We start from the raw sequence: 12,112 nt of genomic DNA on the forward strand, positions 1-12,112 counted from the left end.
TCCTTAGTCCATTAGAGCCCAGAGTACAAAGGTTAGTCATCAAATCATCAGCTGTCAGAGTTGGGGGAAGGGGGACACCCAGGCCAACCCCTCACTTGAAGTTCCCTCCACAGCTCCCAAAGATACCACCTCCAGACAACACCCCTTGACTGGGATTGCCTGCCACCAGCACTAGACAGCTTTGCGCCCCCCCCCCCCCCCCCCCCCCCAGATTTCAGTAGTGTGTCAAGTTCCTGGAAAGGCTCATGTGTCCTCTCTAAGAATTCTGACTGGCCTTGTCATCATCTCAGGCAGGAGGAGACAGTGGCAAGGGGGTTCCATCTGACTAATGAAGGTCCCAAGTGGTCACACTAGCGGGGCCAGGACTAGAGTAGGCTGGGGGGGATACGCAGGCCTTCCAGGCTGGGGTGATACCAACAGGCCTGGCTCCCCTCAAACCCTAGACCTGCATATGACCCATGCCTGCTGACAGCTGTAGCTCCCCCCAGCCTGCACCCCCCTCCCAAGCCTGAGATCACAGCACACTCCTCACCATATTTATAGAACTAGTAAATAAAGAAGAAAATAGCAAATTAAAGGAGGTTTTGATTGCTGATGTGTTGGTAAAACCCAGCTGGAATAATTTGATCCGTGCACAGAAAAGTGCCTCAGAAGCAGGGCCTTTTTTTAGTGTGCCCAAACTGAAGCCCTCCAGCAGCAGAGAGTGACTTCTCCCCATCTCACTCAGCTCCCAGACTAAGAATCAAAAATCTAAAAACGAGACTCCCAGAGAATGAATTGCTAGCTTCCTGGAAATATCCCAGCTTGCCTGCCTTCTCCAGGTTTTGCAGACAAAGCACGAAAGGAAAGAAGGCAGGAAGGCAGGGAGGGAGGGAAGAGAGGGAGGGAGGGGGTTGTTTCCTCTTTCCTGGAAGGGCAGCCCGACCCCTTTGGAAGAAAGAAGATGGGGTATCATCTGGAGCCAGCCCCGTGCCCCAGAGAGCTGAGTTTCTCTCAGCAAAATTAGCCACCATGTGAATTTGATTTCTGGTCCCTGTAGCAGGGGGCTGTGACTAATTTGATATTCTGCTGGTGGTTTTTGAGGAATGAAAAATCTATCTTTCCCACCCTCGACCGCCCACTCCCTCAAATAAGGGTTTCCCTTTGCCGAGACGCCAGATTGCTTTGCAGACAATGCCACTCACTCGCTCAGGAGACTGTGTGTGGGGCTGGCAGAGAGAAAGCGTCGCTACTGTAGTCCAGGCTGTCCACTGCTGTAATGGACACTGGGTTTATCAGGGCCCCAGCACTCACTTGTTGAACGCCTGCCTGCCCCCCATGCCCCCTACACACACACACACACACACACACACACACACACACACACACACACACACACACACACACCCTCAGTGCAGTGGTGAGTTGGGGAAGTGGATTAGTGGATTGGAGCCGTGCTCTGGCCTCAATCTCTCTGTTTTGTGAACTAAATAACATAAATCATGGGCCAACAATATACCTCACCTGGAGAATGTGCCTGTTTTGTCACATGCATGACCCAAGTTCCAGTCCAGCTCCCACTACATTGGAAAAAGCTTTGGTATTGTAGTCTCTCTCTCTCTCTCTCTCTCTCTCTCTCTCTCCCTCCCTCCCTCCCTCCTTCCCTCCCTCCCTCCCTCTCTGAAAAAGTCAGAGTGCTGCAGGTCTGCTGATAACAAAGGAACTTAAATAAAATAAAACAATAAATCTCTTAAAAGTAGGAAGAATGCATTTACTTTCTTAAAACAAAAGAATCGAAAGATGTGTTTGGTTCTAGAGACTGTGTGGGCTGATGGCGAGGTGGGAAGAAGCCGCAACAATCACAGGCAGTGCTGTGCTTCGGGGATTGGTCCCGGGAGGCCGGCTTCCACAAAGCATCCTGAGCTGCTCCTGACAGTCTCTCCTCCGCCTTGATAGGTGCTCTCTCGAGTAGGCATCTATTTTGTTTTAGAGACAGAGAGGGAGAGAGTGAAAGAGACCATTATCCAGGGGATAGTCCCCAATGGATTTCTTAGGTTTCTCCTTAAAGCAGTCCTGGATACTTCTGAGAGGATGAGGAGTCTCTCACCTTTTAGCAAGAACCAGTCAGATGCCAAGGCTTTCCTCTGAACGCCTTTTTTGGTATTCCCTTGACCAGAGAGATTTGAGACGAGAAAGGGGGGGTGTTTTAGGAATAGTGTGTTTTGGGAGTGGGACAAAGCTTATCGGGATCGAGGACCCAAATGAAGGAAATATCTTTGGAAGCCTGGTTACCCTTATGCCAGTAGTGGACAAGGCTCCAGTGATTGGCACACGCATGGCTTTTTGTCATCAGGATGTGGAGACAACGGGCCTGCATCCGTGCCTCTGACAGCTTTGGGTCTGCAAGCAGAAGCCAGGACAAGGAGGGAAGAAGCCTGCACCTTGCACCAAAGTTGTCCAGCAATGTCTGTGACAGTCAGGCAGGCATCAGTGAAGAGACAAGAGAAGGTATTTGCTCCCTGGAGCCAGAGTGTACCTGCAGACGTCAGCAGGATGCCACTCGCGCAGTAGGTGCTCGGCATCAACTTCATTTCCATAAAATGCGGGCAAGAGGAACAAACATGGATTTCCAGCCAGGGTCGCTGCCTGTGTGGAGTTTGCATGTCTGCCTGGGTTTGCTCTCACATCTAAAGATGACATGCATGGGAGGTTCACGGGTGGGTGATGGGTCTCAGTTTTGCGTGTGTGTGTGTGTGTGTGTGTGTGTGTGTGTGTGTGTGTGTGTGTGTGTATGCTTTCCTCAGTGGAATGGGTCCTGCCTTGTGCCCTAGGCTGTGAGGACACATCCTTATTCTCACACATCCTTAACCTGAAGGAAGCATGTTAGAAAATGAGAGAAAGGGGAGTCGGGCGGTAGCACAGTGGGTTAAGAACAGGTGGCGCAAAGCGCAAGGACTGGTGTAAGAATCCCGGTTCGAGTCCCCGGCTCCCCACTGGCAAGGGGGTCACCTCACAAGCGGTGAAGCAGGTCTGCGAGTGTCTATCTTTCTCTCCCCCTCTCTGTCTTCCCCTCCTCTCTCCATCTCTCTCTGTCCTATCCATCAAGGATGACAGCAATAACAACAATAACTACAACAATAAAACAACAAGGGCAACAAAAGGGAATAAATAAATAAATAAATATTTTTTATAAATTAAAAAAAAGAAAATGAGAGGAAGAAGGAAGGGAAAAGAAAGAATGAAAGAAAGAAGGAAGGAAGGAATGTGGATGCTCATTTGACAGTAGAAGAAGTAGTTGGGGGTCACTATTAAAGTATGGTGATGCTTTTTGTGACCAGAAATGTGGTCCTAAAAACTAAATTCTTACTTAAAGACCTTTATTCCACATTCACATGATGATGATTGGGGGATGAATAGTTCACAGTAGATACAGTTTCTGCAGAACAGTTTAATCCCCACCCAGCTCCTCCTCCACCATCATGCACCACGATCTGAAAGTCCCTCCCCACCCAGAGTCCTTTACCTTGTTTTTGATTTTTTTAAAAAAAATTACTTGGTATTATCTTTATTTATTGGATAGAGACAGCCAAAAATTAAGAGGGAATGGGGTGATAGAGAGGAAGAGAGACAGAGAGAGACACCTGCAGCCCTGCTTCACCACTTGTGAAGCTTTTGCCCTGCAGGTGGGGGCCAGGGGCTGAAACTCGGGTCTTTGTGCATTATAACATGTGCGCTCAACCACGTGTGCCACCCCCCAGCCCCGAGCCCTTTACTTTGGTGCAATACACAAAACCCAGTCCAAGTTCTACTTTGTTTCTCCTTTCTGTTCTTATTTCTCAACTTCTGTCCCTGAGAGAAATTATCCCATATTCATCCTTGTCTTTCTGGCTTATTTCACTTAACATGATTCCTTCAAGCTCCATCGAAGATGAGGTGCAGAAGGTGACTTGATTATTCTTAATAGCTGAGGAGTATTCCATTTTGTACATATACAACAACGTTCTCAGCCACTCATCTGTTGTTGGATCCCTGAGTTGGTTTTGTTATGAAGTATTGCTTTGAGTGTTGAGGTGTTCAAAAACTACTCAACGCAGTTAGTGAGGACTTGCTACACATTTTTTGGGGGGAGAGCTCATGAATTTATCCACTTCTCTCTCTCTCTTTTTATTGCCACCAGCATTATTGTTAGGGCTTTATGCCAGCACTATGAATCCACCACTCCCAGTGGCCCTTTTTTTGCCTTCTAATTTTTATTAGATAGGGCAGAGAGAAATTGTGAGAGGATGGGGAGATCGAGAGAAGGAGAGAAAGACAAGCACCTGTAGACCTGCTACCCCGCTGGTGAAGTGTCCCCCCTGCAGGTCGGGAGCAGGGGCTCAAACCGGGTCCTTGCACTTATCAGGGTGCACCACCTCCAGAACCCCTAGTTCTCAAAGGGATGCTGACCCATCCCCCCAAAAAAAAGATTTTCAAAACGTGGGCATATATGATAATCTTAGCATGATAGTGAATGATTTTTTCTCTCTTAATAGTTTATTTATTAAAGTATTTCTTTTTTGATTCCAGAGTTCTTGTTGGGAATTCTCACCCGCTGGATCCCACTGCTCCTGGAGGATTCATCCCCCCCCTTTTTTTTAGATAGATGCTGACAGAAAGGCAGGAAGAGAGACAGTGGAGAGACAGAACTTGTGAAACTTCATGCTGATGCTCCTTTGTGGGGTTCAAGAGCTCAAACCTGGGTCCTCTAGCATGGCAAAATATATGCTGTAACAGATGAGCATCTCCCAGCCCCAAATGATTCTTCAAAAAAAAATTTTTTTTTTTTGCTGAGCTAGGGCCTCACATGTGGACGATTTCACAGCCTGGGTCTCTTTTGCATTCAGAGACAGAGAAAAAGAGAGGGGGAGAGATACTACATAGCACTGAGCTTTCCCGGGTTCCAGTACCAACTCTCCTGTGGTATCAGGGCTCCAACCTGGGCCTCACACATGGCAAGGCATGTCACCTGTCTAGTGAGCTATCTCTCCCACCCAGAAAACAATCCCTTAGGAGAAAGAAGATGCTCAACAGATGAAGGCAGTTGGTCAGACGATTTTCTCAGTCACAGTAGGTAAGACAACGGGAGGTGGCTTATCACGCAAACAGCTTCTTTCTGACTACCACTCAGAGCCCCATGTCATTGTGCTCACTGCAGTCACTTGATGGGGACATACCAGCTGAAAAAGACTCCACGTCACTCTCTTGCTCCCCCATGGGCCGTGATGGTAGGTAAACAAGGTGGCCCCAAAACTCACTGGTTGTTAAGCTTCCACTCAGGAGCACTCACATGCGATTGGGCAGAACCAGCCACGTGACTACAGCAGAGGAGCCCCCTCGGGCAAGCAGGGGCCCAAGGGGACAGCCACTGTGAACCGCCTTAATGATGAGACCGCTGTGAAATGATTTTTTTTTTCTGAAAGAAGACCATAAAGTGCTCAGGCTCATCCACTTGAAAAATTAAGAGCAAGGAACATAAAACTATATTCAATAAATACAGAAGATAATAAAAGGAATTGCACTTCCATGTTATGGCCAATTAAGATGGAAAAAGTGCAGGGGAAAGAGATGGAAAGAGCGGGAGGGAAAGAGAGCAGAAGGCAAGGAGCAAGGCAGCAAGAAGGGAGAGGAGACTTTGGGAGGGGTGTGTTCACATCAGGTGTCACAGCAAGACATGACTTTCCTGCCTGGCGAACCCCCACGTTTCACATCATTTCACTCACCCCAGGAGACAGCTCTCCCAGAACTGGGCAGTCATCCAGTTTTCCAGCACTCTCAACTTGGGGGGGGGTCCCCCAGGCTAGAGCAGGGGCTCCTTACAGAAAGCACTCTTGCGTGTGGGTTTTGCGTAGGTTGGGCTGCATATGGGATAGAAACCTTCAAAGAGAAATAAAAAAGTAAGGCGTGGTGGGAGGACCAGTCTCCCCTTCTCAGATCATCCTCCCACCCACCCCCACGCCCTCATTACCAGCTGCCAGGCTGAGTGCTGTGTGAACACCCCCCCTACACCAGGGCCACCAAGCCTTCGATGTGTGTCAGTGCCAGCAGGGCATGACTCCTTTCCCTAATGCTGACTCCACGCAGTACACCCGAGGAGGCAAGGCCATTTATATGCCAAGCACATATCTTCTGATAGAAGGGACTTTTCTGTTCTCCCTGGATGCTTTAACAACATAAACAGACCCAAAGGCTGTGCCTCCCCCCCCCCCGCCCCAACACACACACACACACACACACACACACACACACACACACACACACACACACACACACACACACACTCCCTCCCCAGCTCCAGGCTCCGAGCCTCCCTCTTGACCCAGGACAACTTGCTACGCACTGACGAGAGAGACGGAGATCTGCCTCTGTGCTCTCGCGGGATATATGGCAAGACTCAGGGGCAAAAGGAGTGTCATGTTAGTGTCTCCTACTTTCCAGATCAGTCTCCATCTCTTCTTCACTGCCATCACACCGGGAGCAGGTGGGCGCTAGGAGGAGAACTGTGTTGCTTAGGAGCTGCTGCTGCTGCTGCCTAACAAACAGGCCCAGAAGTCACCGTGCCAATGAAGGACCATGTATTGTTTTTGCTTGTCTGTGTTTTATCCTGTTGTTTCTTCAGGGTTGGGCTGTGTATCTCCACCAGCTAAAGCATTTTTTTTTAAAAAGAATTTCTTTTCTTTTTAAATTTGTTTTATATTTATTTGATAAAGACAGCCAGAGATGGACAGAAAGGGGGAGATAGAGAGGGAGAGAGGCAGAGAGACACCTGTGGCATGGCTTCACTCACCACTTGTGAAGCTTTCCCCCTGCAAGTGGGGACTGGGGGCTTGAACCCCGCTCCTTGAGCATTGTAACAGCTGCCTTAAACTAGCTAGAAAGGTTTTTCACATGAAGAAAACAGTGTTGGAGTCTGAATTAAACCACCAGGAAGTTATCACCCCCAGACAACTTCCTTTGTCCTCCTGGCCTAAGAGAGCTGCCAGAGCCCCAGCCATCACACCCACAGGTAGAAATCCAGAGACAAGGAAGAACACATTTTTCCCTTGAAGGGGCCCTCCCAGCCCTCTCACTTGCCTCTACTGACATCTCATTGGTTCCCACCTGCCTTGTCTCCATCAATACCTCCCTATACAAGATACCTGTAAGGAAGACGCCGGGGAAAAAAAAAAAAAAAAAAAACTGAGTGCATTCGTAAGGTTAAATCAATTCCCGTGTCTAAGGAGGAGGAGCAGAAGGGGGTGAGTTTTGAGGTCTTTGCCAGATAAAGTCTTCCTCAGGGGAGTCTGGTGGTGGCACAGTGGGTTAAGCGTATGTGGCACAATGTGCAAGGACCAGTCAGGATCCTGGTTCAAGCCCCCGGCTCCCAACCTGCCCGGGAGTCGCTTCACAGGCGGTGAAGCAGGTCTGCAGGTGTCTCTCTGTCTCTCTTCCTCTCTATCTCCCTCTTCTCTCTCAATTTCTCTCTATATCCAATAACAAATAAATAAATAAAGTTTTAAAAAAAGTCTGCCCCAGACATGCTATGTGACTGTACAGTCAAGAGGCATCTTAGCAGAAGTCTCATTTGCTTAATTATCACACCTAGAGTGGATGTCTGTCACCTAGTTAGTTCTGTTCAGTGAAGTCACACGGTGGCTTGGCCCGGGCCCCTTCGTAATTTGTCACTCCCTACAGCTCAGCAGCCCCTGGAGTAATAGTGGAGTATCCAGCATAGGCTCACCTGCTTCATCCCGGGGGCGAGGTTCATTTTCATACCTTGTGACCCTGCCCCTCTGAGAGGTCAGAGCTTCACAGCCTGCCCAGGAAGATCCCCACAGCCTCACTCCCGGGGGTGGCATGACTCCAACTGCTGCCACCCCTGGGGTTCTAGGCATCCTCCAGGCTGTCCAGGCTCCTGCCCATGGGACCATGGGACCCCAGCTGCTGGCCTCAATTCTCTGCCTGGCTTTTGGGAGTGATGCTCCTTGCTTTTTTTTTTTTTAATATGTATGTTGAAGTTCATATATATATGCATTTTTTTTTTGCCTCCAGAGTTATTGCTGGGACTCAGTGCCTGTACCACGGACCCACTGCTCCTGGAAGGTATTTTTTTCCCTTTTGTTGCCTTGTTGTGTTAAAGTTGTTGTGTTTATTATTATTGTTGTTGTTTTGATATCATTGTTATTGGATAGGACAGAGAGAAATGGATAGAAGAGGGGAAGACAGAGAGGGGGAGAGGAAGATAGACACCAGAAGACTTGCTTCACCACTTGTGAAGCGACTCCCCTGCAGGTGGGGAGCCAGGGGCTCTAACCGGGATCCTTAGCACCAGTCCTTGTGCTTTGCACCATATGCGCTTAAACCACATGACCCCCCCTCCTTGCTTTTTAAAAATATTTTTATTTATTTATTATTGGATAGAGACAAAGAAAAATTGAGAGGGGCAGGGGAGATAGAGAGGGAGAGGAACACCTGCAGCCCTGCTTCACCGCTAGGGAAGCTTCCCTCCTGCAGGTGGGGACCAGGGGTTTGTACCTGGGTACTTGCACACTGTAACATGTGCACTTAACCAGGTACTCCACCAACTGTCCCCTAAACACTTTTTCAAAAGATTTTATTTATTTATTAACGAGAAAGATAGGAGGAGAGAAAGAACCAGACATTACTTAGGTACATGTGTTGCTGGGGATTGAACCCAGGACCTCATGCTTGAGAGTCTGATGCTTTATCCACGGCACCATCTCCCTGGACCACAACACTTTTTTTTTTTTTAACCAGAGCACTGCTAAACTTTGGCTTATGGTGGTGTAGGGGATTGAACCTGGGACTTTGTAGCCTCAGGCATGAAAGTCTCTTTGCATAACCATTATGCTATCTACCCCCAATCACATTGCTTTTTGTTTGTTTCTTTTTATTCCTTTTCTTCTCCTTCTTCCTCCTCCTCCTCTTCTTGCCACCAGGATTACTGCTGGGGTGTCAGTGTCAGTACTACGACTCCACCATTCCCGGAGGCCATATTTTTTCTCTCCTCTCCTCTCCTCTCCTCTCCTCTCCTCTCCTCTCCTCTCCTCTCCTCTCCTCTCCTCTCCTCTCCTCTCCTCTCCTCTCCTCTCCTCTCCTGTCCTCTTCCCACACCTCCCCCCCCACTCCTTTCTGTTTTATAAAATACAACAGAGAGAATTGAGAGTGGAGAGGGAGATAGAGAGGGAGAGAGATACAGACACCTGCAGTTCTGTTTCACCCCCTTTAAAGTGTCCCCCACCCTGCAGGTGGGGAGCTGAGTCTCAAATTCAGGTCCTTGAGCATGGTAACGTGCACACTCAACCAGGTGTGCCACTGCCCAGCCCCTCCTTCCTCTCTCCTTTTACCGCTGCCTGGCTGGGAGGAAATCTGGAGGCAGGGTTGTGGCTTAGGAGAGGTTAGAGATCAGGCCAGATCAAAGCTTCTCCTGCTGAGGTTGATCCGAGCTGCCATTCCATGCTAAACTCTCCTGTTTGCCTTACTCTCGTAGAAAAACATTCCAATGGACTGGGAAGATAGTTCCTCTTTACCATATGCATACCCCGGGTTCAAATCCAGCCTCCACAGCACTGTGACCCCTTCCCCTCTCCTTCTGCTTCATTAAAAAAAAAAAGAAAGAAAGAAAGAAAGAAAGAGAGAAAGAAACAACTGTGTTTTTTTTTTTTTTTTTTAGAAACAACTGTGTTTTTAAAATATGTATGCATTTGTTTATTTGGTAGAGCCAGAGAGAAATTGACAAGCAAGGGGGGCAAAAAAAAAGAAAGAAAGAGAATGAGAGACACCTGCAGCACTGCTTCACTACTCATGAAGCTTCCCTCCTCCAGGTGGGGACCAAGGGCTTGAACTCGGGTCCTTGCACGTGGTAACGTGCGCTCAATCAGGTGCACCGCCACTTGGTCCCCTTCCTCTGCTTCTTTCTATCAGAAAGAGTTGTCCTGGGGTCAGGGGAGTCATCATAATGATTCTGCAAAAGACTTTTCATGGCTGTGACTCTGAGGTCCCAGGTTCTAGCCCCAGCACCACCAAAAGCCAGAGCTGAGCAGTGTTCTGGTAGTTCTCTCTCTCTCTCTCTCTCTCTCTTCCCACCCCCTCTCTCTGTTTCATTAAAATAAATAAAAATAAAGTATTTTAAAGTGTTGCCCTGTACTGATGAAGCCCCTGAGAAGACAAAATCAATCAGTCAATCAATCAGTCATCCATCAGTCAGTCATTCTACCCAACTATTGCCCTCCCAGCCCTGAGGCTATAAAGCAGTGTAAGCAGTCACACCCAAGCATCGGCTCCCCCCACCCCCACTCTTCAGCCTGTGCTTCCTTTAGGCTCCTGGTCTCTCCAGCCATTAAGGGCTCTTCAGGCTCCCAAAGGACTATGGTCTTGCCTGCAGGATGGAGTATGGGGTGGGCCTCTGCCCTGCCCTGTCATGTCCCCCTTGCTGGCCTAATGAGGAGCCTAATGATTTGTAGGCCAGCCTGCAGTGTTCTCTGTGGCGGCCCGGACTGATGGATGGAAGGTGTATGGACACCCAATTGACTTTATGGTGTCACAATTCAAAGCGTGGTCCTTGGAATAGGCTGGTGTTGACCTCATCTGGGGACAGCTTTGACACTTGGACCCCATCCCAGATGCACTGGATCAAAATGTACATTTCCACAGAGTCCCCGGAGGTCTGTCTGTTCTTAATGTTTAGGTTGTGACACCAAGAGCTGTTTGCTCTAAGGGCTATAGTCCCATACCAGGAAGGACTCTGGCCTTGGTGGCCCTATTCCCATCACACTGCCCCTCAGAGGGACTGGGCCAAAGGGTCCTACTGCTTTCATTTTGTGCCAGCTCACTTGTTCTGCCTCCTTGACCCTGTCACCATGCTCTCTGGCTTTAACAAATTTCCTCAGAGACAGGTGGTGGCACACCTGGTTGAGCACACATGTTAGCATGCACAAGGACCTGGGTTCAACCCCCCAGACCCCACCTGTAGGGAGAAGCTTCATGAGCAGTGAAGCAGGTCTGCAAGTGTCTCTGTGTTTCTCCCTTTCCCTCTGCCCTCTCAATCTCTCTCTTTCCTAATTGAAAAAAAAAAAAAAGGAAGGAAGGAAGGAAGGAAGGAAGGAAGGGAGGAAAAGTCTCCTTAAAGTGATCCAGGAGGCTGCACAGTGGCTAGAGAGTGGGACCCAAAAACATGAGATCCTGAGTTCAAGTCCTGGCACTGCATCCTCCCCCCCACCCCCACCTCCTCTTTCTCTGACAAATAGATCTAAAAAAAAAAAAAAAAAGAAAAAGAAAAGAAAAACCTTTCCCTACTCCCACCCACAAGCCTTTCTTCACAGCAGACACGCAAAGGTCTCATGGACACTTTGCACAAATGCGTTTGGCAGCAAAGCCTGGTTTGAACTGATGGGAGGCTTTTTATAGTCATTATTTCTCCCACTTTGTGTGGCTATTCAAACGCTTCAGCCCAGCAATATTAATGGGGCTCATTACCCGCCGGGGAATGCTGCTTTCAGAAAGCATGGTTTCTGTAGGGCTTTCAAATCTGTGAAGACTTGTCCGCCCTGACGCTGACCCGACTCGCCAGGTTTAGGACAGGCTGCATGCCCCTTGCACATAGACAGCACACTGCGCTTCCTCAATGTCTCTTCTCCTCTCACAGAAGAAGCATTCAATAAAACAATTAAATCTGGTTATCAAACATCAGTACTGTCGATCCCCTAAGGGACACTTGCATGGAAAAATCCAGACTCTGGCCACAGAGGCCCTTGTACCTGCTGCTGTCCTTGCCCTCCTGTCTGTGCTTCTTTCTGTCTTCCCTCACATGCATGTGTCTAAGTGTGCTGTACGCAAAATGCAAGGGCGTTTCGGACCACACTCTGTGCCTCCCTCTGCCCCTCCCAACAATACACCTAGGATCCCCCAAGACAGCACATGTTTTTGGCAGAGATTGTTGGTCCCTGGTCTAGGTTCAGGCGGGGGTCCTCCACTTCTGGAGCTGCCTCCTCAGGCTCAGCACCCGCTTCCTTGGGCTTGAGCCCCGGGGAGTAGTTTTCAACCGAAGATTCTCAGGAGTCTGTGTCAAATTCTCTAGGCTGCCAAGTTTCTCTGCACC

The 12,112-nt window shown here is 48.9% G+C and overlaps 1 long non-coding RNA gene across 1 annotated transcript; it reads right to left on the bottom strand.

Moving 5' to 3' along the window:
- Nucleotides 1–1,756: 1,756 nt before the first annotated feature.
- Nucleotides 1,757–6,133, bottom strand: LOC132535869 (uncharacterized). The gene is made up of 3 exons (XR_009547617.1): nucleotides 5,984–6,133; nucleotides 5,739–5,892; nucleotides 1,757–1,955 (listed from the first exon to the last, which is right to left on the bottom strand). It is a non-coding gene; the product is annotated as an uncharacterized LOC132535869 (long non-coding RNA).
- Nucleotides 6,134–12,112: the final 5,979 nt, after the last annotated feature.

The sequence above is a fragment of the Erinaceus europaeus genome, chromosome X (genome assembly GCF_950295315.1).
Source record: "Erinaceus europaeus chromosome X, mEriEur2.1, whole genome shotgun sequence".
Lineage (NCBI taxonomy): Eukaryota > Metazoa > Chordata > Mammalia > Eulipotyphla > Erinaceidae > Erinaceus > Erinaceus europaeus.